The 24,275-nt window shown below is 37.3% G+C and overlaps 1 long non-coding RNA gene across 1 annotated transcript in view; it reads right to left on the minus strand.

Annotated features, from left to right (window-relative positions):
• Positions 1-1,454: 1,454 nt before the first annotated feature.
• Positions 1,455-24,275, minus strand: part of LOC143661450 (uncharacterized) — a 77,528-nt gene continuing 54,707 nt past the window's right edge. Inside the window, exons 3-5 of the long non-coding RNA XR_013164608.1 lie at positions 11,927-12,200; positions 11,631-11,707; positions 1,455-1,597 (exon numbers count right to left, since the gene is read on the minus strand). This is a non-coding gene — a long non-coding RNA (uncharacterized LOC143661450). The remainder of the gene's footprint in view (positions 1,598-11,630; positions 11,708-11,926; positions 12,201-24,275) is intronic.

Below are 24,275 nucleotides of genomic sequence, written 5' to 3' on the forward strand. Positions count from 1 at the left end.
CTGTGTGGAGATTTTCCTGGTTCTTAGTATGAAGAGTCATTTTGGATTTTATCCTGGAGATTTTAAGAATTATGTGTTGATACTCCTTTTCCTATTTAAATCTTCTATTTTATCAGGTAGTCAACATGTTTAGATTCAGAACACATGTCCTGGTCCACTTCTGTGGGTTGAGATTCAAATGTTGATTTTGTTTTCCAAGCTTTTTCAGTGAAACTCTACCCCACTTGTAAGTTATCCAAAATGTAATCTAAAACTTGGGAAATATTCCACAATAAAATTCAGCTCTCCAAACATTTTGCTATACTGTTTTTGGTTGGTTTCACATCGGGTTACTCAGAATTCTCCCAGGACATCACACAGATATTTAGAAAATCCATTTCTCCAACTCCTCCTCTTGATCATTCTCCTCCCACAGTCTAGTCTAGTTAGAGGAGGACAGAGGAAGGAGACTGCCGTGTGTTAATGCTTGGATAGGATGATAGGCAGAACCCAACTACTGTCTCCACTGCCTTGTGCCTAATGGGGAGGGGACTGGGCATAGCTTTCTTTAGAATGTGCAGATATAACAAAAATATTTCTGTCTTGCTAGGATGAACTTTACCTTATCCTTTGTCCAGAGAAAGAGCAGACATTTCTTGGGACAATCTGGTGGTATTTCCAGATTGCAGGCCTCTTTAGAACCAGATTGAGATATATAGAGTTACAATATAACTCTACAATAACAAAAATAAACCTTAAAAAATTCACTGTAAACTCATTCCTAGACTCCTGCAGTCTCGAATTGGTTTGCCACCTTTTCTCCATCTTTCTCTTATTCCAGGAAGTTTCACAGTCATCAAAATAATTTATTTCAATATTTTTACATTACTATTAAAACTATATAAGCAAAATGCTGATGAAGAGCATCACCAAATTGTTAACCAATGATTAGCTCTGAAATGTGAGAAATGGGAAATTTTAATTACCATATTATAGTTTTTTATTTATCTTAATCTTTACAGTGAGCCGTAAAACATTTATATTTGACAAAACTAAATTTGAAAAGTAAATAAATATTTAAAATAGAATATAGTGACTCCTCAGGTCATGTAAAGGCTTTAACATTCTAAGACAATTATTTATATAGATATTTATTACTTCTTCTCAGGCCAACAATGGACTATATCTCTGTCTCAATTTCTTATTTCTCAGGAATATGTAGCTTTCTTTATACTTCGAACATCAAATATTAAGCTTTTAATTGCAAAAGGTACAGTGTTTTGCAATTAGTAGTTCAGCCAATTCAGAGATTTCACTCTAAGTTAAATACAGTGATGGTTGGGTTTATGTGTCAACTTGGCCAGGTAAAGGTGCCCAGTTGTCGAATCAAGCAAGCACTAACCTGACTGTTGCTGTGAGGACATTTCATGTGGACTTGAATCATCAGTGAGTTGATTGCCTCTATGGCTGATTGCATCTGCAGTCAACTAAGGGAGGTGTCTTCCACAGTGAAAGATACTTAATCCAATCAGCTGAAGTCTTTTAAGTGGGAGTTGATGAATTTAGCGGTTAGAAGAGGAAACTTTGGTCTCTACTTCAGCCAGCCAGCCAGCCTTTCCTGCGGAATTCATCAAAAAATCACTGGAGTTGCCAGCTTGCTGCCTCCCTTGTGGAATTTGGACTCATGCACCCCCACAGTTGCATGAGACAATTTTATGAAATCTCACATTTACAGATATTTCCTGTTGGTTCTGTTTCCCTAGAGAACCCTGTCTAATACACTAATCAAAATGGAACATTCAGTCGATAAATATATATGTATACATATAGATAGAATATGTGTGTATTATATTTCAGCCTAGTAAATATTTATTGAATTATCTTTATTGAATTTTAATGTAAATGCACATTCTAATATTTCAGATTTTCCCTTCTACCTGCCCCAAAATGATTTTTTGTCTTTTTTTATGTGAAAAATAACATATATACAAAAAAGCAATAAACTTTTTTCAAAACACCTCACAACAACTAATTGTAGAACAGATTTTACAGTTTGGTATGGGTTACAATGCCACAATTTTAGTTTTTTACTTCTAGCTGTTCTAAGATACTAGGGACTAAAAGACATATCAATATATTGATTCAGCAATCATACTCATTTGTTAAACCCTACCTTCTCTGTTTAACTTCCCATCACTTTGATCTTTTTCTCACTCTTTAGGGGTATTTGACTATGCCCATTCACACTTTTTTACAATGGAAGAGGCTGTCAAAAATATGGGATAGAGGGATGGAACTAGTTGATGTTCTGGAGAGGTTGGTCTCTGTGCATTTCAGAACTTATCTGGTCCAGGGACCCCTCTGGAGGTTTCTGGAAAGTTACTCTAATGCATGGAATCTTTGTAGAATCTTATATTACACCTAGGTGTTATTTAGGATTGGCTGGAATAGTTTTGATTGGGATTTGGCAAGTTATGATATGTAGCAGTGTCTAACTGAAGTTTCCGTAAGAGTGACCACAGAGTAGCCTCTCGATTCTATTTGAACTCTCTCAACCACTGATGCCTTATTTGTTCCACTTTTCCCTTTTGGTCAGGATGGCATTGTTGATCTCATGATGCCGGGGCCAAACTCATCCCTGGGAGTCATCTTCCATGCCGCCATGGTGACTTTCACCCCTGGATGTCATGCCCCATGTAGGGAGGACAGCAATGATTCACTTGCAGAGTTGGGCTTAGAGAGAGAGATTCCACATCTGAAAACAACAGAGGTCCTCTGGGGGTAACCCTTAGGCATACCTATAGGTAGGCTAAGCTTCTCTGCTATATACATGAGGTTTACAAGAGCAAGCCTCAAAGTCAAGGGCTTGGCCTATTGACTTGGAAGTTCATAATGTTGGAGACAGTATCAGGGGTGTCCCTGGAGGTAAAATATAATAGTTCCATATATTTTCTCCCATCCCTCAGGGAACTTTGCCAATACTGCTTGATTATGTACTCTGGGATGTATCCAGGCATTTCATTAAGCTATACATGATTTAGGGCCCTCATTCTTAGTCTAGTTTCCCTGTGTTTGGTTTGTTTAAGTGATCTATCCAGACATTTTGACATGATTATGTGCTACAGAAAATTTGGGTTCAGGACAAAATAAACCTTTCTTCCTTTAGTCTCAAAGAGCAGATGAGGTTCTAAAGTATAGAGAGTGCCTTCCTTACTCCTGTATTCTGAATTACCTTAATCCCAACCTAATCAGCTTCCTTCTTATCTCTAAATATCAGGTTTTATATATATATATAACAGCCTTTCAAAATCTAGAAATAATTACCACTCCAGACTAAATGTGACTGCTATAAGAGCTTATACTTTAGGCTCCTGTTTTCTTATAAGTGTTTTCTAAATGAGACCATACAATAGTTGCTGTTTTGTTTCTAGCTTATTTTGCCTCACCAAATGTCCCACAGGTTCGTTCACAATGTTGCGTGCCTCACATTTATTTATATTTTGAGTGTAAATGTGATCATTAACTATTTCCTATACCTTCCTTCCAAGTACATCTGTAAAAATATGCACATACAGACAAATCATATCCCTGAGCTCAAGCAAGGTCTGTCAATACTGCAATAAAGCAAATCAGATCATTTTGAGCACCTTATATTTTATTGAGATAAACAGAACACGGAAATACAATACTTAAAAATGCTGTATGGGGAGTGGTGTCATCAACATGGCAATGTAAACATCCCTTGGGAAATTCTTCTATCAGAAACAACTAATAAAAGGACATAACCCACTTGCTTGTAATTCTGAAGGATGATAAATACTAGAGAACTCTATACATGATATATCAAAGAAAGAAAAAAAACCACCAAAAAGTATAAGCCATCTGACCCAGGCCCACCAGTATGGACAATTTCCACTAATTCAGTCCTGCATAACTTAAGAATTGTACAGAGACAGTCTGGCCTGGGCTCTTCCTGTCATGGATGCTGACCTTAGAGTCACTCAAACCACTGAGTTAGAACCACACATATTTGCAGTCAAAGGACCCAAGTCCTAGAAACCCAGACTGGACCACAAGGGGCTGGCCATCATGCACATCAAAAAGACCTGGGGAAATAAAAGAGACTGTGGCATAACCTTTGGCATGACGTGCATGCACTCAGCCCTGTCTCTGATTACTAGATCACTTAAATGCAACAACTGACCTTTTTGGATTGATCCAATCTGGCTCCCCATGGTGAGATACACTAATGTGGAAGTAACCCTAATGTGGAAGTAACTGGAGGCAGAAAAGCCTCAAAGCAAAAAAAAAAAAAGGGGGGGGGGTAGAGGTAGAATGAGGGGCTGGGATGGATTGAACTGCTGTAAGGCACAATGGGTCTATAAGCTGGAAAGTGTAATAAAAAGGAGACACTGAGTGGGGGAGAGAAGTTAAATAAACCTTAAGGGAATGGGGAGAAAATTCTTCACAAAAACAAACGAGAGACTTCCAGGAAGATGGCAGAAAAGGATAGACTAAGTCCCCCCCTGCTCCAAAGAATAGAAAAGTGACAGAAAAACAGCCAGGACAGTAGTTCTAGGGTGCAAGAGGGTCTTCTATACTATATAAGGAGGTTCTGGTTGAAAAAGCTGAGAAATTTGGGGGCAGGGAACCAGGTGAGTAGGCTTCATTGGTGCGCCACTGGGGACAAAAGGCTGCACCGAGGAAAGCGCCTGCCTCCACAGCTGGTTTGGGACAGCAGCACCTTCTGCTCTGCAGCCCAGAATTCCCTTGGGGAACCTGGAAGCCAGTAAATGCACTTTTCCTACTAATACCTTGTAACTAGTGCACTGAGCCTACCATGCACCTTTCAAACGAAGGCCCAAAGCCCTCAAGAGTGCACATATAGGGAGTCAGGAATCAAGAAGCAAGCTAAGCCATGCCACTTGACTGTCCCATGCTCATGTATGCCACCCCCACCCCTGCCCCCCAGGGTCCCTGTTCCAGTTATTTAGCTGCAGGAATGCAATATACCAGAAACAGAATGGCTTTTAAGAAGTGGAATTTAATAAGTTGCTAGTTTATAGTTCTAAAGTCAAGAAAATGTCCAAGTAGAACAAGTCTATAGAAATGTCCAGTCAAAGGCATCCAGGGAAAGATACCTTGGTTCTAGAAGGCCGATGACATTCAGGGTTTCTTTCTCATCTGGAAAAAGAGTGTCTCTTACCCAAGAGAAAGGTAGGGTCCAGCTCAAGTGGAATCCCTCCTTCAAGGAATTCAGGCCCCAGGGACTGGAAAATTGAAGCCATTAAAGCCATCATATTTCCTCACCTCAGTCTCAACCATACCCCTGGCAGGGAGAGTCTGCTGAAGTTAAAAGCACCACACCACTTTACACTGATGGGAAACTGGGGGCAGATGAGTGCCACATGCTGTGCAGGATAGAAAAAGCAAAGAGTCTAGAGGTGTCATAGCAAAGTCTGTCAGCCTGCTGGGTTTCACCTTCAGGGAAAACTGATGCTTGCTACAATTTCCTCATGCCTAAAGGTCAGGGAAAATCGGACTGGAGTCTATGATATCTGAGGAGACCCTCCTCAAAAAACAATAACAACAACAACAACAAAAAAAAAACAGTCTCCAACAGGCAGGGCAAGAAATACAAAAACAAGAACTGAAAAATTTTGACCAGTTAAACAGAATGTATGCTAGAGGTCTAGAATAAGTTGAATTGAATATCAAATAATAGATAGAGAACAAAGTTATCCAGCAAGAAAATCCTAGGTAAAAAACTGAAAACTACCTTCATAATAAACTAATTAAGGAAATCAAATGCCTAGACACTGGCAAAAATAATGAGTCACACTAGGAAAATTGAAGACATGGCCCAGTCAAAGGAGCAAACCAGCACTTCAATGAGATACAGAAGTTGAAAAAACTAATTCTGGATGTTCAAACAGACATGGAAAATTGCATCATAAATCAAATCAATGAGTTGAGAGAGGATGAAAAGAAGACATTGGGAAAACAAAAAGAAAAACTCAAAAGTTTGAAAAAACAAATCACAGAACTTATGGGAAAAAAGGCACAAAAAAAGATATAAAAAAAACAATGGAAATCTACAATAGGTTTGAAGAGGCAGAAGAAAGGATTAGTGAATTAGAGGACTGAACATATGAAATTCAACACACAGAGGAAAATATAGGGAAAAGATGGAAAAATATGAGCAGGGTCTCAGGGGGTCAAATGACAACAAGAAATGCACAAATGTACATGTTGTAGCTATCCCAGGAGGAGAAGAGAAATGAAACGGAGGAGAAAGACTAATGGAGGAAATAATCACTGAAAATTTCTCATCTCTTAAGAAAGACATAAAATTACAGATCCAAGAAGTATAGCATACGCAAACAGAATAGATCCAAATAGACATACTCCGAGACATTACTAATCATATTATCAAATGTCAAAGAAAAAGAGAGAATTCTGAAAGCAGCAAGGGAAAAACAGTTCATTATATATAAGGGAAGCCCAATAAGACTAGGTGTAGATTTCTCAGCATAAACCATGGACATGAGAAGGCAGTGATATGATATAGTTAAGATTCTAAAAGAGAAAAACTGCCAACCAAGAATTGTATATCCAGCAAAATTGTCTTTTAAAAATCAGAGGGAAATTAAAATATTTTCAGACAAAAAATCACAGAATTTCTGACTAAGAGACTGGCTTTTTGCAAGAAATACTGAAGTGCACACTACAGGCAGATAGGAAAAGGCAGGAGAGAGAGAGAAGTCTGGAGAAGAGTGTAGAAATGAAGACTATCAGTAATGCTAAAAATAGAAAAAAAAATAGATGCTGCATATAAAAGCCAAAAGACAAAATGGTAAAAGAAAGTACTGCCATTGCAGTAATAATATTAAATGTTAATGGATTTAAACTCACCAATTAAAAGACTTAGACCAGCAGAATGGATTAAAAAACAGGACCTATCTATATACTGTCTACAGGAGACTCATTTTAGACCCACGGACAAAAATAGGTTGAAAGTGAAAGGTTGGGAAAAGATATTTCATGCAAACGACAATCAGAAAAGAGCAGGAGTAGCTATACTAATATCCAATAAATTAGACATCAAATGTAAAACAATTATAAGACAAAGAAGGACAATATGCATTAGTAAAGGGAACAATTCAAGAAGACATAACAATAAAAGATATTTATGCACTAAACCAGAGTTCTCCGAAGTGCATGAAGCAAATACTAACAGCACTGAAGGGAGAAAAAGACACCTCTACCATAATACCTCAAGACTTCAATTACCTGTTCTCATCAGTAGATCAAACATCTAGACAGAGGACCACTAAAGAAAGAGAATTTCAAGAATACAATAAATGAACTAGACTTAACAGATGTTTACAGAACATTACACCCCACAACAGCAGGATATGCATTTTTCTCAAGTGCTCATGGATCATACACAAGTATAGACCATTTGCTGCATCACAAAGCAAGTCTCAATGAATTTAAAAAGATTAAAATCATGCAAAACACTTTCTTGGATCATAATGCTCTTAAGTTGGAAATCAATAACAGTCAGAGGGCAGAAAATTCAAGAATATGTGGAGGCTAAACAACACACTCTTATACAACCAGTGTGTCAAAGAAGAAATTGTAAGAGAAATCAGTAAATATCTTGAGACAAATGAAAATGAAAACACAACATATCAAAATTTATGGGATGCAAAAAAGGCAGTGTTAAGAGGGAAATTCATTGTCTTAAATGCCTATATTTAAAAAAGAAGAAAGAGCAAAAATCGAGGAATTAACTCTTCACTTGGAAGAACTAGAGAAAGAACAGCAAACTAAACCCAAAGTAAACAAAAGGAAAGAAATAACAAAGAGTTTACAGCAAAAATAAATGAAATGGAGAACATGAAACCAGTTGAAAAAATCAGCAAAACCAGAAGTCAATTCTTTGTGAAAATTCATAAAATTGATGTTCCCTTAGGTAGATTGATAAAAATAAAAAGTAAAAAGACAGAGAAAGAGGATGCAAATAAAATAAAAAATCAAAGAGGAGCCATAACCACTGATCCTGCACAAATAAAGGAGATGATGAGTGGATACTGTGAGCAATTATATGCTAATAAACTAGGCAATGTGATGAAATGGACAAGGTCTGAGAAAGGCATGAACAAACAATACTGACTTGAGGAGAAATAGATGACCTCAACAAATCAATCATAAGTAAAGAGATTGAATCAGTCATCAAGAAGCTCCCCCAAAAGTCATTCAGATGGCCTTGCATGTGAATTCTACTGGCATAAAGACAGATATACTGACCAATGGACCGAATAGAGTGTTCAGAAATAAATCATCTATGGACAACTGATCTTTGATAAGTCGGTCAAGCCAATCCAACTTGGAAAGAACAGCCTCTTCAATAAATGGTGCTTGTAGAACTGGTTATCCATATGCAAAACAATGAAAAAGGATCCATATCTCACACCCTATACAAAAATTAACTCAAAATTAATCAAAGAACTAAACATGAGAGCTAAGACCATAAAACGTTTAGAAGAAAATGTAGGGAAATATCTAATAAAACTTGTAAGAGGTGGTTTCCTAGACTTTATACCTAAAGCATGAGCATTTGAGAAAAGAAATAGATAAATGGGAACTCCTCAAAATTAAACACTTTTGTGCATCAAAGAACTGTGTCAAGAAAGTAAAAAAGCAACCTATGCAAAAGGGGGCAATATTTGGTAACCACGTATCAGATAAGGGTTTAATATCCAGAATACAGAGAGAGATTCTTCAATCCAACAACTAAAAGACAAACAGCCCAATTTAAAAATGGGCAGAAGGTATGAACAGACACTTCTCAGAAGAGGGAATACAAATGGCTAAAAGGCACATTGAAAAGATGCTCAACTTCACTGGTTATTAGGGAAATCCAATCAAAACCACAATAAGGTATCATCTGATACCCACTAGAATGACCATTAAAAACAGAAAACGACCAGTGTTGGAGAGGAGGTGGAGAAAAAGGCACACTTATCCACTATTGGTGGGAATGTAAAATGGTACAACCCCTTCTGGAAGGCAGTTTGTCAGTTCCTCAGGAAACTACGTATAGAATCGCCATTTGATCCAGCAATCCCATTACTAGGTATATATTTAGAGGACCTCAGGACAAGGACACAAATGGGCATTTGCACACCATTGTTTATAGAAGCATTATTTACAATTGCCAAGAGTCGAGAATAGCCCAAATGCCCATCAACAGATAAGTGGCTAAACAATCTGTAACATATACATATGATTGCATATTACACAGCTGTAAGATAAGATAAAGTTATGAAGATGTAACAATGTGAATGAACCTTGAAGATATTATGCTGAGTGAAATTAGCCAAAAACAAAAGGGCAAATACTGTAGTTAGACCACTAATATGGAGTAACATTAATGGACGAACATTGGGAATTGAAGTTAAGAACACTGGCTATCAGGAGATAGAAGCAGGGTAGAGATTGGGCAATTGGTGCTGAAGAAATACAGACCGTACAACAGGACTGATTATAAAAATTTAGAAATTGATAGCACAACACTACCTGACTGTAGCATACTATAAGTATACTGAATGAGGCTGAATGTGAGTATGATTGAAAGAGAAGGACTGAGGGCACATATGAAACCAAAGGAAAGATAGAGGATAAAGACTGAGACAATATAATTTATGAATGCATAGAGTGGAATGATGATTAAATGGTGATTAAATGTACAAATTAAAAAAAAATTTTTTTTTTTGCAAGAGGGAGAACCAGTGTATGTCAAGGTTACAGGGTGCTGAAAATAGATGGTATAGGGGAAAAAGCACAATCAATAAAACTGGGGCCTATTGTTAACGGTAACATTGTAATATGCTTCCGCTGAATGTAACAAAGGCATTGCGCCCAAACTAAATGTCAGCAGGTGCAGGGCATAGGGTAGGGGTATGGATTCTTTGTAGAAGAAAAGGAAATGTCTTCATATAGGTTATGGTGGTGAAGGCATATCTATACACTTAGGTTGGATTGTACAATGTGTGAATAAAAGTGTTTAAAAATGAACAGGGTAAAACAAGTGTCAGAGAAAATGTGGAGAAAGAGATGTATCCATTCACTGTCAGAAGGCAAACTGGGAGGTGCAGTCCCACTGAAGGGCAGTGTGGTGGTTCCACAGGAGTGTAGGGGTGGGGTTGCCATATGATTCTGAAACCCATTGCTCAGTGTATACACGGAGGTGCTTTTGAGTGTGGGGACATGAATGGACATTTGCACACTGTTGATCTGGTGGCAGTGTTCACAATTCACAATGGATGGAGATGGCCTAAGAGTGCAACGACTGAGGAATGAAGGGGGAACTATGGTGTATACATACAGTGGATACTGAGCAGCTGCAAGAAGGAATGAAGTTGTGAGGCATGCAACTGGGTGCATGAATCGTAAGGACTACAGGTTGAATGACATGTCAGAAACAAAAGACAGATATTATCATACCTTAATCATTTGAGCTAACTATTAATATAAAAACTCAATGAACTGAAGTCAAGAACGTGGGTTATTAGGTTGGGGCCTTTTGTAAAAGGTCATGGATTATAAGCTCTTACAGCAGTCATATATATTCAGGTGTTGTAACTTTTATTTCTAAATTGTGAGATACTGAGCTGTTTGATTATAACCTGGTCATTCCTGAAAACATCGGGTATTTTACATGACACCTGAGACTCAGAGTTAGAGCTCTGAAGCTGTGAAAGTCAGCAATACCACATAGAGGAGCTTTTTAAAAAGCTGAAAAGGTGATCAGACTTCAAATAGAGATATGAATGAAGCTGATCTGGATAGGACTAAGGTAAATGAGAATACAGGGTAAAGGATGATATGGTCCATATTTTAAACTTCAACTTCTGTGTGAGACCAAACAGAGAGATGTTTATTTGGTACAAAATTTATATTTTGTGGAGTGTATTTCCTAATTTAACTTGGATGGCCAGTTTAGTTGGACACCATACGTACATGGAATCTTGAATAAGGTGTGAGATCTTTTTGGTTGTCCAAGTTAGTGTGATACCCTGATATATTTCAGAGTAATTTAGGCAGTGAATAAAGAAGTATTCACTTGGGGCACTGGGTAGAAAGGAGGAAATATTCAACTTCCCCATATGGAGAATTTCTGAAATTCTTACAAGCAGGGAGTATGACCAAATCAATACGCCGAGCCCTCGATCTTGGGGTTCGCATCTGTAAAACTTATTCCTGCAAAAGACAGGCTATCGCTGATAAGAACTAATTACAATAAGCAAACTCAGAGTCAGAATCTGGAGTATAGGTGACCAGGGGTCAGGTTGGGTGTAGGAATGGGGAATTAATACTTGAGTTGTACAGAGTCTCTGTTTAGGTTGATTGTAAAGTTTTGGTAGCAGATGGCAGTGATGGTATCCCTAGAATATTGTGAACGTCATTAACAGCTCTTAACTATCTACGTGAGTGTGGTTAAAGGGAGAAGTTTTAGGTTGCATGTATGTTACTAGAATAAAAAACTTATAAGAAATGCAGGGTGCATCTGAGCCACTCTCAACACTATAATGACTCCTTACGTATGAGAAGAATTAGAATGAGAGTCTCTATGTTTGTACCTCAGAAAAAGAACTATGTGAGCAATTGTGGACACAGTTCATGTAGCATCTGAGAAAAGGAATCTCATCCTTCCAATCTGTGGAAGAAAAAAATGTTAATCATAGTAATGACTGCAGTTGTCAACAGATTTAGCTAATCTTTAGCTTTCAGTTAAACAGTACATTAGCCAAAACACTTTCTGTTCTAGGTGAGAGAGTTCCAACAAGCTTAATTTTAGCTCATATAAATGAATATTCCAGATTGTTATTTGCTTCAGAGGGTCATGATATTTCACACAGTTCCACCAACTACCTACCTATCTAAACTCTGCCTTCCTTCATGTTGACTTCATTCTTAGGTTAGAGCTATACTCTTGAGGGGAGAGAGAGATCCTGGAAGCTGCATGCTTTCGTTGTCTTTTAAAACTTTGTTCTCATTGAGAGACTCCGTCCCTCTGAATCCATATGAATCATTGCAAGAAAACTTTGTTTCCATGTGGATCACATGCCCATGTTGAGAACAGCCACTCTTTTCAGAAAATGTGATAATCAAACCCAGTTTGGTTCAATGTGGTTCAGGAAGAACAGTTTCTGAAATCAAAGGATGCTGGTTAGACACAAAAGTAGAAATTCACTGAGATTAGTTATATATAATTACATTTAAATCATTTCCTAAAAAGAAAGCTTTTTTCCCTATCTTTATTTAGATCAAAGAAATAAATTTTGGTTTTATATTGATTGCCCCCAACAACTCCAGAAGATATGCCCTTTAACTGAATTAAGTGTCATTTTTGGAAGGCCATTTTAAACCAAAAGCAACATTTTTTATTTTGTTAACATTTGTTTTCACTTTTGAAAAATAAAACCACCCACAACATACATGCACATATGTGTTCAAAGGACTATAGGAAGAAATATTGTTCTAAGTAGGTAATAATGCATGGTATTTTTGTTATGCCTAATTAAAAAGTTATTAAAAAATAACTGTCATATTGATGATATATGATGCTGTAATGTTTTATTTAAATTATCTGATCCAATTCCCTTAAAAGCACTATGAGTAGATTACAAAGTTTAATTCAATATACAGGAATCAGACCAATTTTTAAAGAAATATGTTACTTATTAGGATGTAGAAATATCTTAAAAACTTATTGCATTTAAAAAAATCATCATTGGAATATATGGCTAATTTTGGCTAGAGTCAACGAGGATATAAGAATACCCATTACAGTCAATTAAGCAAATGTTGGAATAGCTGTTGTTTAGTTGGGCTACTAACCTCCATGCCTTAATGCCTCTTATACGTGCCTCTCAATCTTGAAGGCCTATAACTCAATATCTTCTGTGTAGGTCAGGTTGCCTTAGGGCCATATTCATGTTTATCTTTCATTCATCAAGTATTTATATCAACTTGTTAGGTTTCAAAAGCATTTGCTATTTGTTGCATTAGAGAAGGTTCTCGTAGATGGCCCTCAGTGGTTGGAGGCTTAGTCATTGTTTTTTTTCATTCACCTACTGATTTATTTTTCTACAATACATTGTAACAGCTTTACCTAGAGTTTAGGTATATTTGTTTTTCTTTTTTTTTTTTAACATGGGCAGGCACCGGGAATCGAACCTGGGTCTCCGGCATGTCAGGCAAGAACTCTGCCACTGAGCCACCATTGCCAGCCTTCGGTATGTTTTTGAAATACTGTTTTTCACTACAAATTGTAGGCAAGAAACATCTAAAATACAATATTATATATTACAGATATGACACTTACATAGTGCTAACTACATGACAGACACTGTTTGTCTTGGTTTCCTGACTGTTAAAACAAATACCATGCAATGGGTTGGTGTAACAGCAGGAATTTATTGGCTAGGAGGCTTGCTTCCTCCTGGGATTGGTGTCTTCTGGCTGGGCAGCAACCTTTGAGATTCCTTGGCTTTTTTGTTACATGGCAGTTCACATGGTGGTGTCTTCTACCTTCTCTTTTAGTTTCCTGTGGCTTCTCTGTCTCTGTCTAACGTCTTCTGCTTATGAAGATTTCATCTATGCTGGATTAAGGTCTGCCCTCATTTGGTTTGGGCACACCATAACTAAAGACATCTTCAAAAATCCTATTTACGAATAGGTTCATACCTACAGGACCAAGAGTTGGAACCTGAACATGCCTTTTGTGGGGGTGGGGGCATCATTCAATCCCCAAAAATGTTCCAAGAGCTTCATGTGTATATATTACTGTTTGCATTCCTTACAACAAACATGAAATGTAGATAATATTATCACATCCATTTTACAGAATCACAAGAAAAGATAAATAACTTGCCCAAATTTATAAAAACGTAAACGGTGAAGCAGGTTATTTGACCACAGGGAGTCTAGCTTGGGAGTCTGTGCTCTTAACCACTGTTATTTTACTTCTTAATGTGGTTGTAGGGAGAGATGGGGATGGTGGGGTCCAAATACAGGAGCTAACACTCCAGCCTTTGGGCATAATTTCATATGGCAAGAAATTATACTTACCTTATGAGTCAATCATTCCAAACAAGCAGCCGAAATGGAAATCTTTGTAAACCACTTCAAACAGAATTCCTTTGAGAGTATCCTCAGCATCCTCATAAATATATGGTCATGAATTCAGAAAATATTTTGGATCCACATTTTTAAGAATTCTAAGGTAGGTAACATTCTATAAAGATAAAAATAGATATCCTTTGCCCCTCCCTGCCTTTTTCTCATCCTCTCTCTCTCCCTTGACTCTATGTCTATCTCTGTCTCTTCCATCTCCCACCCTCTCTCTCAGTATGGCAATTTCTTTTGAAGAAGTACCTCTCAGTTTCTGTATTCTGCCAGCCCTGCTCAAAGGGATAGAGGTCACATTACTCAGAGAGACTCAACTAGAGGCTATTTCCAGTTTTATATAATTTCCCTTAAGACTGATGAAACCTGAGAAGGGGAGATTGGACACTGGTAGCAGCAACCTTCTTGACACATAAAGAGCCATTTTGGTAGAAAAAAGACTAGACGTGACAAAGAGAGGCTTGGAATTGAAAGCAACCTGATTAGTTTTTGAGTTCTTAGATCCAGACCTGTGGGAAGTAAGCTTTGTCTTGGACTCCCAATTATATTTGAAGCCATACATCCTCTTTTATATTTACGCAAGTTTAATTGGATTCCTCTCACTTGCAACTTTAGGATGCTAGGAAATAGAATCTACAGTATTGTGTGAATCAAATCCAAGGATCATGAGTCAGTGAAATTTCTAACATGAAATCCCTAGGATCCAAACATATTAGTTTGCTTTTAAGTGCGTAACAAGCAGGGACCTGTGGTTTTCAAAGTGGGCAGTTATCTCCAAGCCATAATTTTGTCAAAAGTTGTGAGTTAGTAAAGCAGTGCAGACTCCAGGAAAAAAAAATCTGCCCTGTACTTTTTTTTTCTTTATTATGCAGTTAATAGAGTTTTACTTCTTCCTTTCTAATTTAGATGCCTTTTATTTCTTTTTCTTGCCCAACTGCTCTATCTAGAATTTCTAGCATAATGTTAAACAACAGTGGTGTCAGTGGGCATCTTGCCTTGTTCCTGATCTCAGAAGGAAAGCTTTCAGCCTTTCCCCATTGAGTATGATGCTAACATATATTTGTTTATATATATCCTTTTATCATGTTGAGGAAGTTTCCTTCTATTCCTTTTATTTATATTTATTTTTTGTATCCTGTATGGTGGGGTCACATTTCATTATTTCTCCATGTGAGTATCCCCTTATTGCAGCACCATTTTTTAATGTGTTTGTTTTGTTGTTTTCTTTGTTTGGGACATGCATGGGCCTGGAATCAAACCCAGGTCTCCCACATGGCAGGTGAGCATTCTACCACTGAACTACCCTCATATCCCTCTCATTCCTATCTTTTGAAGCGCTCCACCAAGAAAGGATGCTGGATTTTGTCAAATTCCTTTTCTGCATCAATTGGTATGACCATGTGTTTTTTTTCCTTTTGATTTGTTCATATGATGCATTCCATTAATTGATTTTTTTGTGTTGATCAATCCTTGCATACCTGAAATAAAATGAATTTGGTCATGATGTATAATACTTTTAATGTGTTGTTGGATAAGATTTTCTAGAATTTTGTGGATGATTTTTGTATCTCTATTCATTATAGATAATTGGTTTGTAATTTTCTTGTTGCATCTTTTTCATGCTTTGGTTTTATGGTGATGCTTGGCTTCATAGAATTAATTAGGTAGGGTTCCCTCCCCTTCAGCGTTTTGGACAAGTTTGAGCAGGATTGGCATTAATTCTTCTTGGAATGCTTGGTAAAATTCCCCTGTAAAGACAACTGGTCCTGGGCTTTTCTCTGTTGTGAGGTTTTTGATTGTTAATTCACTCTCTTTACTTATCATTGGCTTGTTGAGGTCTTGTATTTCTTCTCAAGTCAGTATAGGCTTATAGGCTGTTTGTGTGTCTCTAGGAAATTGTCCATTTCATCCAGGTTGTCTAATTTGTTTCCATTAAATCATTCATAGTATATCATTGTGATATTTTTATATTTATGGGGTCCATGGTAATGACTCCCCCTCCATTTCTGATTTTATTTTTGCATCTTCTCTTTTTGATTTGTAAGTCTTGCTAAGAGTTTGTAGATTTTATTGATCTTCTCAAAGAGCTAACTTTTGGTTTATTGATTCTATTTTTTTTTTTTGTTCTCCATTTCATTTATTTCCACTCATCTTTGTTATTTCTTTTCTTCTGCTTGCTTTGGAGTTAATTTGCTATTCTTTCTCTATTTCTTCAGGTGTTCAATTAGGTCTTTCATTTTAGCCCTTTCTTCTTAGGGCTATACATTTCACTGTTAGCTCTGCCTTTGCTGCATCCCATAACTTTCGATATGTTGCAATGTTGGTTTTGTTTTGAGATATTTACTGATATCTCTTGCAATGTTTTCTTTGTCCCACTGATTATTTAAGTGTGTTTTTAACCTCCACATATTTGTGAATTTTCCAGTTCTTTGGCTGTTATTGATTTCCAGTTTCATTCCATTATAATCAAAGAAAGTGTTTTGTATAATTTCAGTCTTTTAAAATTAAGACCTGTTTTGTGCCCCAGCATGTGGTCTATCCTGTACACTATTCCATGAGTACTTGAGAAGAATGTATATTATGCTGTTTTGGTGTGCGGTGTTCTATATATTTCTGTTAGGTCTGTTCATTTATCATATTATTTAAACTCTCTCTTTCCTTATTGATCCTCTGTCTAAATATTATCTCTGTAGATGATAGTGGTATATTGACGTTTCTTATTATCGCAGAGACATATGTTTCTTCCTTCAGTTTTGTGAGTGTTTGGCTCATGTATTTTGGGGCACTCTTGTTAGGTACATAAATGTTTATGATTGCTATTTTAGTGAATTACCCCTTTTAGTAATATATTGTTTCCTCCTTTGTCTCTTTCAGAGTTTAAATTCTGTTTTGTCTTATATTTGTATAGCTATTCCAACTTTTTTTTTTCTTGGTTACTGCTTCCGTGGGATATCTCTTTCCATTCTTTCACTTTGTATCTTTGGGTCTAAAATAAGTCTCTGGTAAACAACATATAGATCAATCATATATTTTTAATCCATTCTACTAATTTTTATCTTTTGATTGGGGAGTTTAATACAGTAACATTCAATGTTATTATTGTAGAAGCATTCTTATTCCACTTGGCTTTTATTTGTCAGATCTATTTTTCTTCTTTTTTATCCATTTTTGTTACCCTTTACTGACAATCTTAATTTCTATACTGTCCTCCAAGCTTCCCTCTCCTGACTTTTCTTTTCAGCAGCAGAACTCATTTCAATATTTTCTGTAGAGTACGTCTCTTGTTAATGAACTGTTTTAGCTTTTGTTTATCTATGAATATTTTGAACTCTCCCTCATTTTTAAGGGCACTTGGATAAATAATTCAGACCTGGAAATTTTTATCTTTCAGTATCTTAAATATGTCATACCACACTGCCTTTTCGCCTACATGGTGTCTGATGAGATGCCAGCATTTAGCCTTATGTGGCTTCTCTCACTTTTCATTTGCTGATTTTATAATTCTCTCATTCTCTTTGGCATTTGGCAGTTTTATTACTGTATATCTTGGAGTGGTTCTATTCAGATTAATTCTATTTGGAGTATGATGGGCTTTTTGGATTTGTGTATTTATGTCTTTTATAGGAATTGGAAATTTTCAACCATTGTTTGATGAATATGTGTATAGGCTTCATTTTGTCAAACATTTCCCTGCTCAAAATTTTCTTTTTCCTCCATTATCTCTTTTATTTTGTTCAAATTCACTTGCTCTGCCTTCTAGCTTGCTAATCCTTTCTTCTGCCCCTTCAAATCTGCTGTTGTCTCAACTGTATTTTTTATTTTATCTATACATCTTTCATTTCGGTGAGTTCTATTATTTTTCTGCTTAATCTTTCAAATTTTTCTTTATGCTCATCCAGTGTCTTCTTAATATCCTTCATCTCTTTATCTGTCTTATAGAATTTGTTTAGGAGACATGTTTGGACGTCTTTGATTAGATCTTCCAAATTCTGTGTCTCCTTCCACTTCTTAAGCTGTTCCTTTGACTGGGCCATATTTTCCTATATTGTAATATGCCTTATGATTTTTTTTGGTGATATCTGGTCATCTGGTTTTCTTGATGGGTTTATTCTCAAGGTCAGTTTCTCTCTCTTCACTAGGATTTTGTAGTTGCCTGCATTTCTATTAAGGCTTTCCTTTGATGGCCAGGTAATAATGCAGGGGCTGTAGACCAGTTCCGGTGGGTCCTGGGATAGGATGTGGAAAGTCTCCAAAAAGCTCTCATTTCTTCTGCACTTTCTGGCTTGCTTAGCCAGATGCTAAGCAGTGATGCTCTTTGGCTACCTATTTCAACTTTGAAGCTGTTGAAACAGTGGTGCCTGTTGGCATCTGACTGGCAGGGGCTGAAACCATGGGGATCAATGTTTACACTTTACCGGCCAGTATCTGGCTAGTGTTAGGCTATGGCCCCCTCTGTACTTGGGGCAGAGGATTCCTACAGCCATCCTAACTACAGTTGCCCACCAGGCAAGAATCAGATCTCCTCCTGCTGCATCCTTTAAGGTTGGGGGGGTGGATGCCTGGAACCATGGAATGAATTCTAGTCTCTGACCATGGTTTCCTTGTCTCTTCATCCTGTATTCCCTGGGCATTGTACAGTCTTCCCCTGTTCCCCAGATCTCCAAATAGTTGATTTTGGCAGCTTCTGCCTTGCTTCTTACTGTTTTTGGGATAGAAGTTGGTGTTTTCATCCCCTCCCTAATACTCAATTTTGAAAGCTTCTCCTTGGGGTTCTTTTTTATTCAGCACTCCTCAGTGGCTTGTGTTTTGCCCTGGGTCTCTGTGGGCTTGGGTCCCTGTGTCTGCATATGCATGAGATTCTAACTCACTACTGTGAATGTCTTTCTAATTTGTGTTCCTGGTAGGAGGTGGGAGGAATTCGGGGTGATACCTCTGGACACTTCCCAAGCTGCATTGGAACAAAGTGAGAGGGAGGGAAGAAGACCAGTTGATCTGGAATGGACTTTTCCTCTCTGATATTTTATTCTTTGCTTGATTGAGCATTTGTGGAACTCTTCTCCAGTATCTTCCTTCTTCCAGAGTTCTAAGCAAGTGAAATTTGTCTTTGTATTTGCTTAATCTCAGGGACAGTTTGTTGCAGGAGATGTCTTACATTTCCATAGGAGTTGTCTTACATTGCCATTTTGATGATATCACTACTCTGTACTTTTCTCAAGGATGACAGTCTTTTCTCATTTAGAGGAACCAGGGATGGTTGAACTGGCTAAGAAATCTATGCTATGGCAGGAGCAAGATGCATTAATAACCTTGCCCAACAGTGTGATTTTTCACCATCTTCTTTTTTTTCCCCAAAGGTTGGAATTGCAAATTTCACCTTTCCTCTTTTCCACTGGATATTATGCATGTGTGGATGGTTAACTTTTTCATTACAGTTCTAGGTTCACGATCATGAAGAACATTCAGGACTAATGAGTACACATCCCAGAGATAAGAAATTTAGGTCTGGATGGAAAAATAGACATGATTTAGGTTATTTCATTTAGAGGAAGTAATAAGTTTTTGTATTATTTGGAATAGTTGTGTTATGTTTGGCAGGAACAGTCTTTAAAACACATACAAAGGAAGAAGGATGTGTGTGGTTTGGTAATGCTGCTGGAAGGCAATAGACCATAAATGGACTGGCTTTTATAAAGGGTATTTATTAGGTTTAAAATTTTCAGTACTAAGGTTGTGAAAATGCCTTAATTAAAGCACTCAGAGAAAAATACCTTGACTTTGAAGAAAGTCTGGTGACATCGAGAACACCTCTGTTAACTAGGAAGGCATATGGCTGGCATCTGCTGGTCCTTGCTCCTTGTTCATTGCTTTCAACTTCTGATTCCAGTGATTTTTTTCTTGAAGCATCTGTGAGTTTTCGATTAGCTTCTCTGGACTTTATCTCTTAGCTTGGCATCTCCAAATGCCTGTGTCTTGGTTTCATCTCTCTCCTCTCTGTGTCAGCTCTGAGTTGTTTCTCATAATGGGTTCCAGGAAAGAATTAAGACCCACCTTGAATGGGTGGGGGGTCACATCTCCATGAAAACAACCTAATCAAAAGAGCCCACCCACAATTGTGTGGGTCTTTTTCCATGGAAACAACCTAATTGAGAAGTTGCACCCAACAATAGGTCTGTCCCAACAAAGTTGGATTAAAAGAACATGGCTTTTTTGAGGTACATAACAGCTACAGACTAGCATACATGGTATAGGATTAATTTCCTTTGAAGAACTGTCCCAATTGCATTCCATTTGGTCCTTTTGGAACTTAAACTGTGTTCTCGTACACAATTAATAAATATTGGTAGTCACTTCTGGGTGTACTTGAGGTCAAGCCTATCATCTTGTAACAAAATTTCTGCAAGTAAAACTTTCACAAATGCATTGCTCAGGCTTTTATGCATGTGTTGTGTTTGCACAGTGCCTTACACACAGAAAGCTCTCAATAGTATTTGTTGAAGAATTAGTAAATCTGTCTTAAGATTGAAATCTAAATATATTTTAATAAATGTCCGTATCACAATTTTTCATTCATTCATCCAGCATCTGTCTTGTTTAACTCTGTAGGTACTGGACATAAAGAGATGTGTAATGTATTATGTCTGTTTTAAGGATATCTGGATATATGCAAGTCAAAGAGTAAGACCTTTAAAAACATATTGCAACACAGCATTCAGTGGATTGGTGCAAATACAGGCAGAGTGTAAGTAGGAACATGATCGTTTAGAGAGACCACCTGCTTTAGTTTCCTATTGCTGCTGTAACAAAACAATGCAAATTTATTTTCTTATAATTCTGGAGGTCAGAAGTCTAAAATAAAAGTGTTAGTAAGGCTGCATTCCTTCTGGAAGCTTCAGAAAATGGTTCTTGCCTTTTTCATATTCTGGAGGCTTATGTTCCTTGCCTTGTGGCCCTGTTCCTGTGTCACCTCAAACTCTTGCTTCCACTGTCACAACTTCTACTAACTGGGATTCTCCTACCTCCCTTTTATGACCTTTTGTGATTAGATTGTGCCTATCCAGATTACTCAAAGTAATCTCCTCATCACACCCACAAAGTCCCTTTACCATGTATGATATGTATAAAATATCTATCTATCTATCTATGCAGTTTCCAGAGATTAGACATGGACATTTTTGGTTGGTCATTATTCATCCTACCACCACACCTAACTGAATTTTAATCTAGATTCAGCTATCAATGACCTGTGAGAACTGGAGCATGACATATTATGTTATTAGACGTTAATTTTCTCAACAAAAAATGAGAGGCAGGTCAATATGATCTCCTAAGTGGAGTCCAATTCTAACATTTATGATTTACAAGTATGGCACAGAGGCCCATAGCATATGACGGGCCTCTGTGTCAACATATGACTTTCAAAATTCAAAATCTTGGTTCTTATGAATTAAGACTTCTTCAGTTTGGAAGCTTATTGGCATTCTACTGTGCTACATCAATATATTTTTCCCATTCATATATATATATGTGTGTATGTATATATCATTCTTCCCTTATAAAATAAACAAATAGAAACAAATAGGGGGTGCAAGGATAGTTCAGTGGTAGAATTCTCACTTGCCATGCCAGAGACCCAGGTTTGATTCCCGGTCCCTGCACTTCCCAAAAAGCAAATAAAAACAAAAAAAAATCAACAAATGTTGCTACAATAAAAGGATGTTCACGTGGAAAAATAATGAAATGTGACCCCACCATACAGCATAGGAATAAAAAAAGCAAATAAGAGTATGACTTCTAATCTCTCTGTTATTTTCCCCTGGTGACAGCTTTGATCATCAGTAACAACTAGAAATTTCTAAGGAATATTTTAAATAGGATCCATGAAGTTGTCTGTAACTGAAAAAGAAAACAGGCTGGATGTATTACTCTAGGTTAACTCTTATGACCAAGGACATATAATCCATTTTAGCTTATATGCTCCAATGGTTCAGTCCAGGGCAAGTCATCTAAGAATAATTAGTACAAATTCAATTTTCCCTTATTTTTTCTTTTTATCTTGTTTGATATGCTTTTAGAAATACTATATTTAGAAATGTAATAATAAAAATAGTTATTGTGTAATAATATTATTATTAATCATATTATTAAATATAATTATACAATAATATTATTGTTATCAATATATTATTAAATATAATTATTATGTAATAATAAGAATTATTATTATTATTGTGTGATAATCTTGAGGTCCAAATAGTGATGTATTATTTTCTCCCTATTACCAGAACGCGCATTGGTGTTGCATATAACACTCTTGTCAAACGAAAGCTTGCTGCCTGATGCACATGAAAGACCAACTCAGCAACTCCAGGTTTTCCAAGAGAGTAAGAAATTTATTATGGAACACTTCTCTAGTTTGCTAGCTGCTGGAATGCAATATACCAGAAACAGAATGGCTTTTTAAAAGGAGAATTTAGTAAGTTGCTAGTTTACAGTTCTAAGGCTGAGAAAATGTCCCAATTAAAGCAAGTCTATAACAATGCCCAAATTAAGGCACCAATAAGAGGTTACCTTCACTCAAGAAAGGCCGATGAAGTTCAGGGTTTCTCTCTCCACTGGAAAGGCTCATGGTGAACATGGTGTCATCTGCTAGCTTCCTCTCCAGGCCTCTTGCTTCATGAAGCTCCCCAAGGAGTTCTTCTTCTTCATCTCCAAAGGTTGCTTGCTGGTGAACTCCGTGGTTCACTCATCGTTCTGTTGTGGTTCTGCGGCTCTCTCCTTCTTCTCAAAAAGAACTCTCTCCAAAATGTCTCCTCTTTTATAGGATTCCAGTAAACTAAGCAAGACCCACATAGAATGGGTGGAGACACGTCTCCATCTAATCAAGTGTAATACCCGCAATTGATTGAGTCAGATCTCCATGGAGATAATCTAATCCAATCTATAGTGCCGAATAGGGATTAGAAGAAACCATTGCTCCCACAAGATTGATTAGGATTAAAACAAGACTCTTCTAGAGTACATAAACTCTTCAAAACCAGCACAAGCACCAAGTAAGGAGACAGGACCAGCCAGCTCAGATCTGCCTCCTGAGTTGAAGGGCAAGGGATTATTTTAGACTAATTTAGGGTAGGGTTCTGCTGAAAGACCCATCCTCAGCTGGGGTGTGTCTGCTGCTGACTGATTCCTTTTTCTGAGGAGTCGACTGTGATGGTGTCAGAACCTAGTCTTTTGGAACTCTTGCTTTTTCTTAGGATTTGATGTTTCTCCTTCCTGTTGTCTCTGCTTACCTTGGTTTTACTTATGGGGTGGTATTAGTTCTGAGATTACTTTTGGCCAGTATTTCTTTCCTCTGTGTGTGTCTCAGAGATTAGAGGTAGTTCTAACTGATTTCAACTAGCTCTACAGGGGAGAAGAAAAGAGGCAACTTATCTTTTATTAAAGTAAGTTCCTTAAAAAAGAAAGTGAACAAGCAAGGAAGGTTACATAACTGCAAATGTTAGGTACCCCAGAAAAGCCATGTTTTAATCCTGATCCACTTTGTGGGAGCAGCCATTTCTATTAATTCTGATTTAATACTGGAGGTTGGAAACCTTTGATTAGATTATCTCTTTGGAGATGTGGCACACCTAATGGTGGGTGTGATCTTTGATTAGATGTAGATTTGACTCCATTCCAGGTGGGTCTTGATTAGTGAACTGGAATCCTTTAAAAGAAGAAATGTTTTGGAGAGAGTCAGAAATGACAGAGCCAACAGAAACTTTAGAGCAGAAGCTACAGAAACAACAGAAGCCTGAGAGCTGAAAAAAACTTCACAGCAGAGCTAACAGACACGGACACGTTGAAAACAGAGACATGGATATTTGCAGATTCTCGGAGCCCAGCAGACATCATCATGAGATGTTAAGCCAGAGCCTGGAGAGAGCCAAGGGAAGCCAAGAGATAGAAGCCAGCCCCAGAGAAGCAGAGTGAGGAACCCCTACAGGAACAGAGGCTGAAAGCAATGGAACCCAGGAGCAAGGGACCAGCAGATGCCAGCCACATGACTTCGCAGCTGACAGAGGTGCTCCTGACCCATTGACCGTCTTTGGATTAAG

This window comes from Tamandua tetradactyla, chromosome 2 (genome assembly GCF_023851605.1).
Source record: "Tamandua tetradactyla isolate mTamTet1 chromosome 2, mTamTet1.pri, whole genome shotgun sequence".
Lineage (NCBI taxonomy): Eukaryota > Metazoa > Chordata > Mammalia > Pilosa > Myrmecophagidae > Tamandua > Tamandua tetradactyla.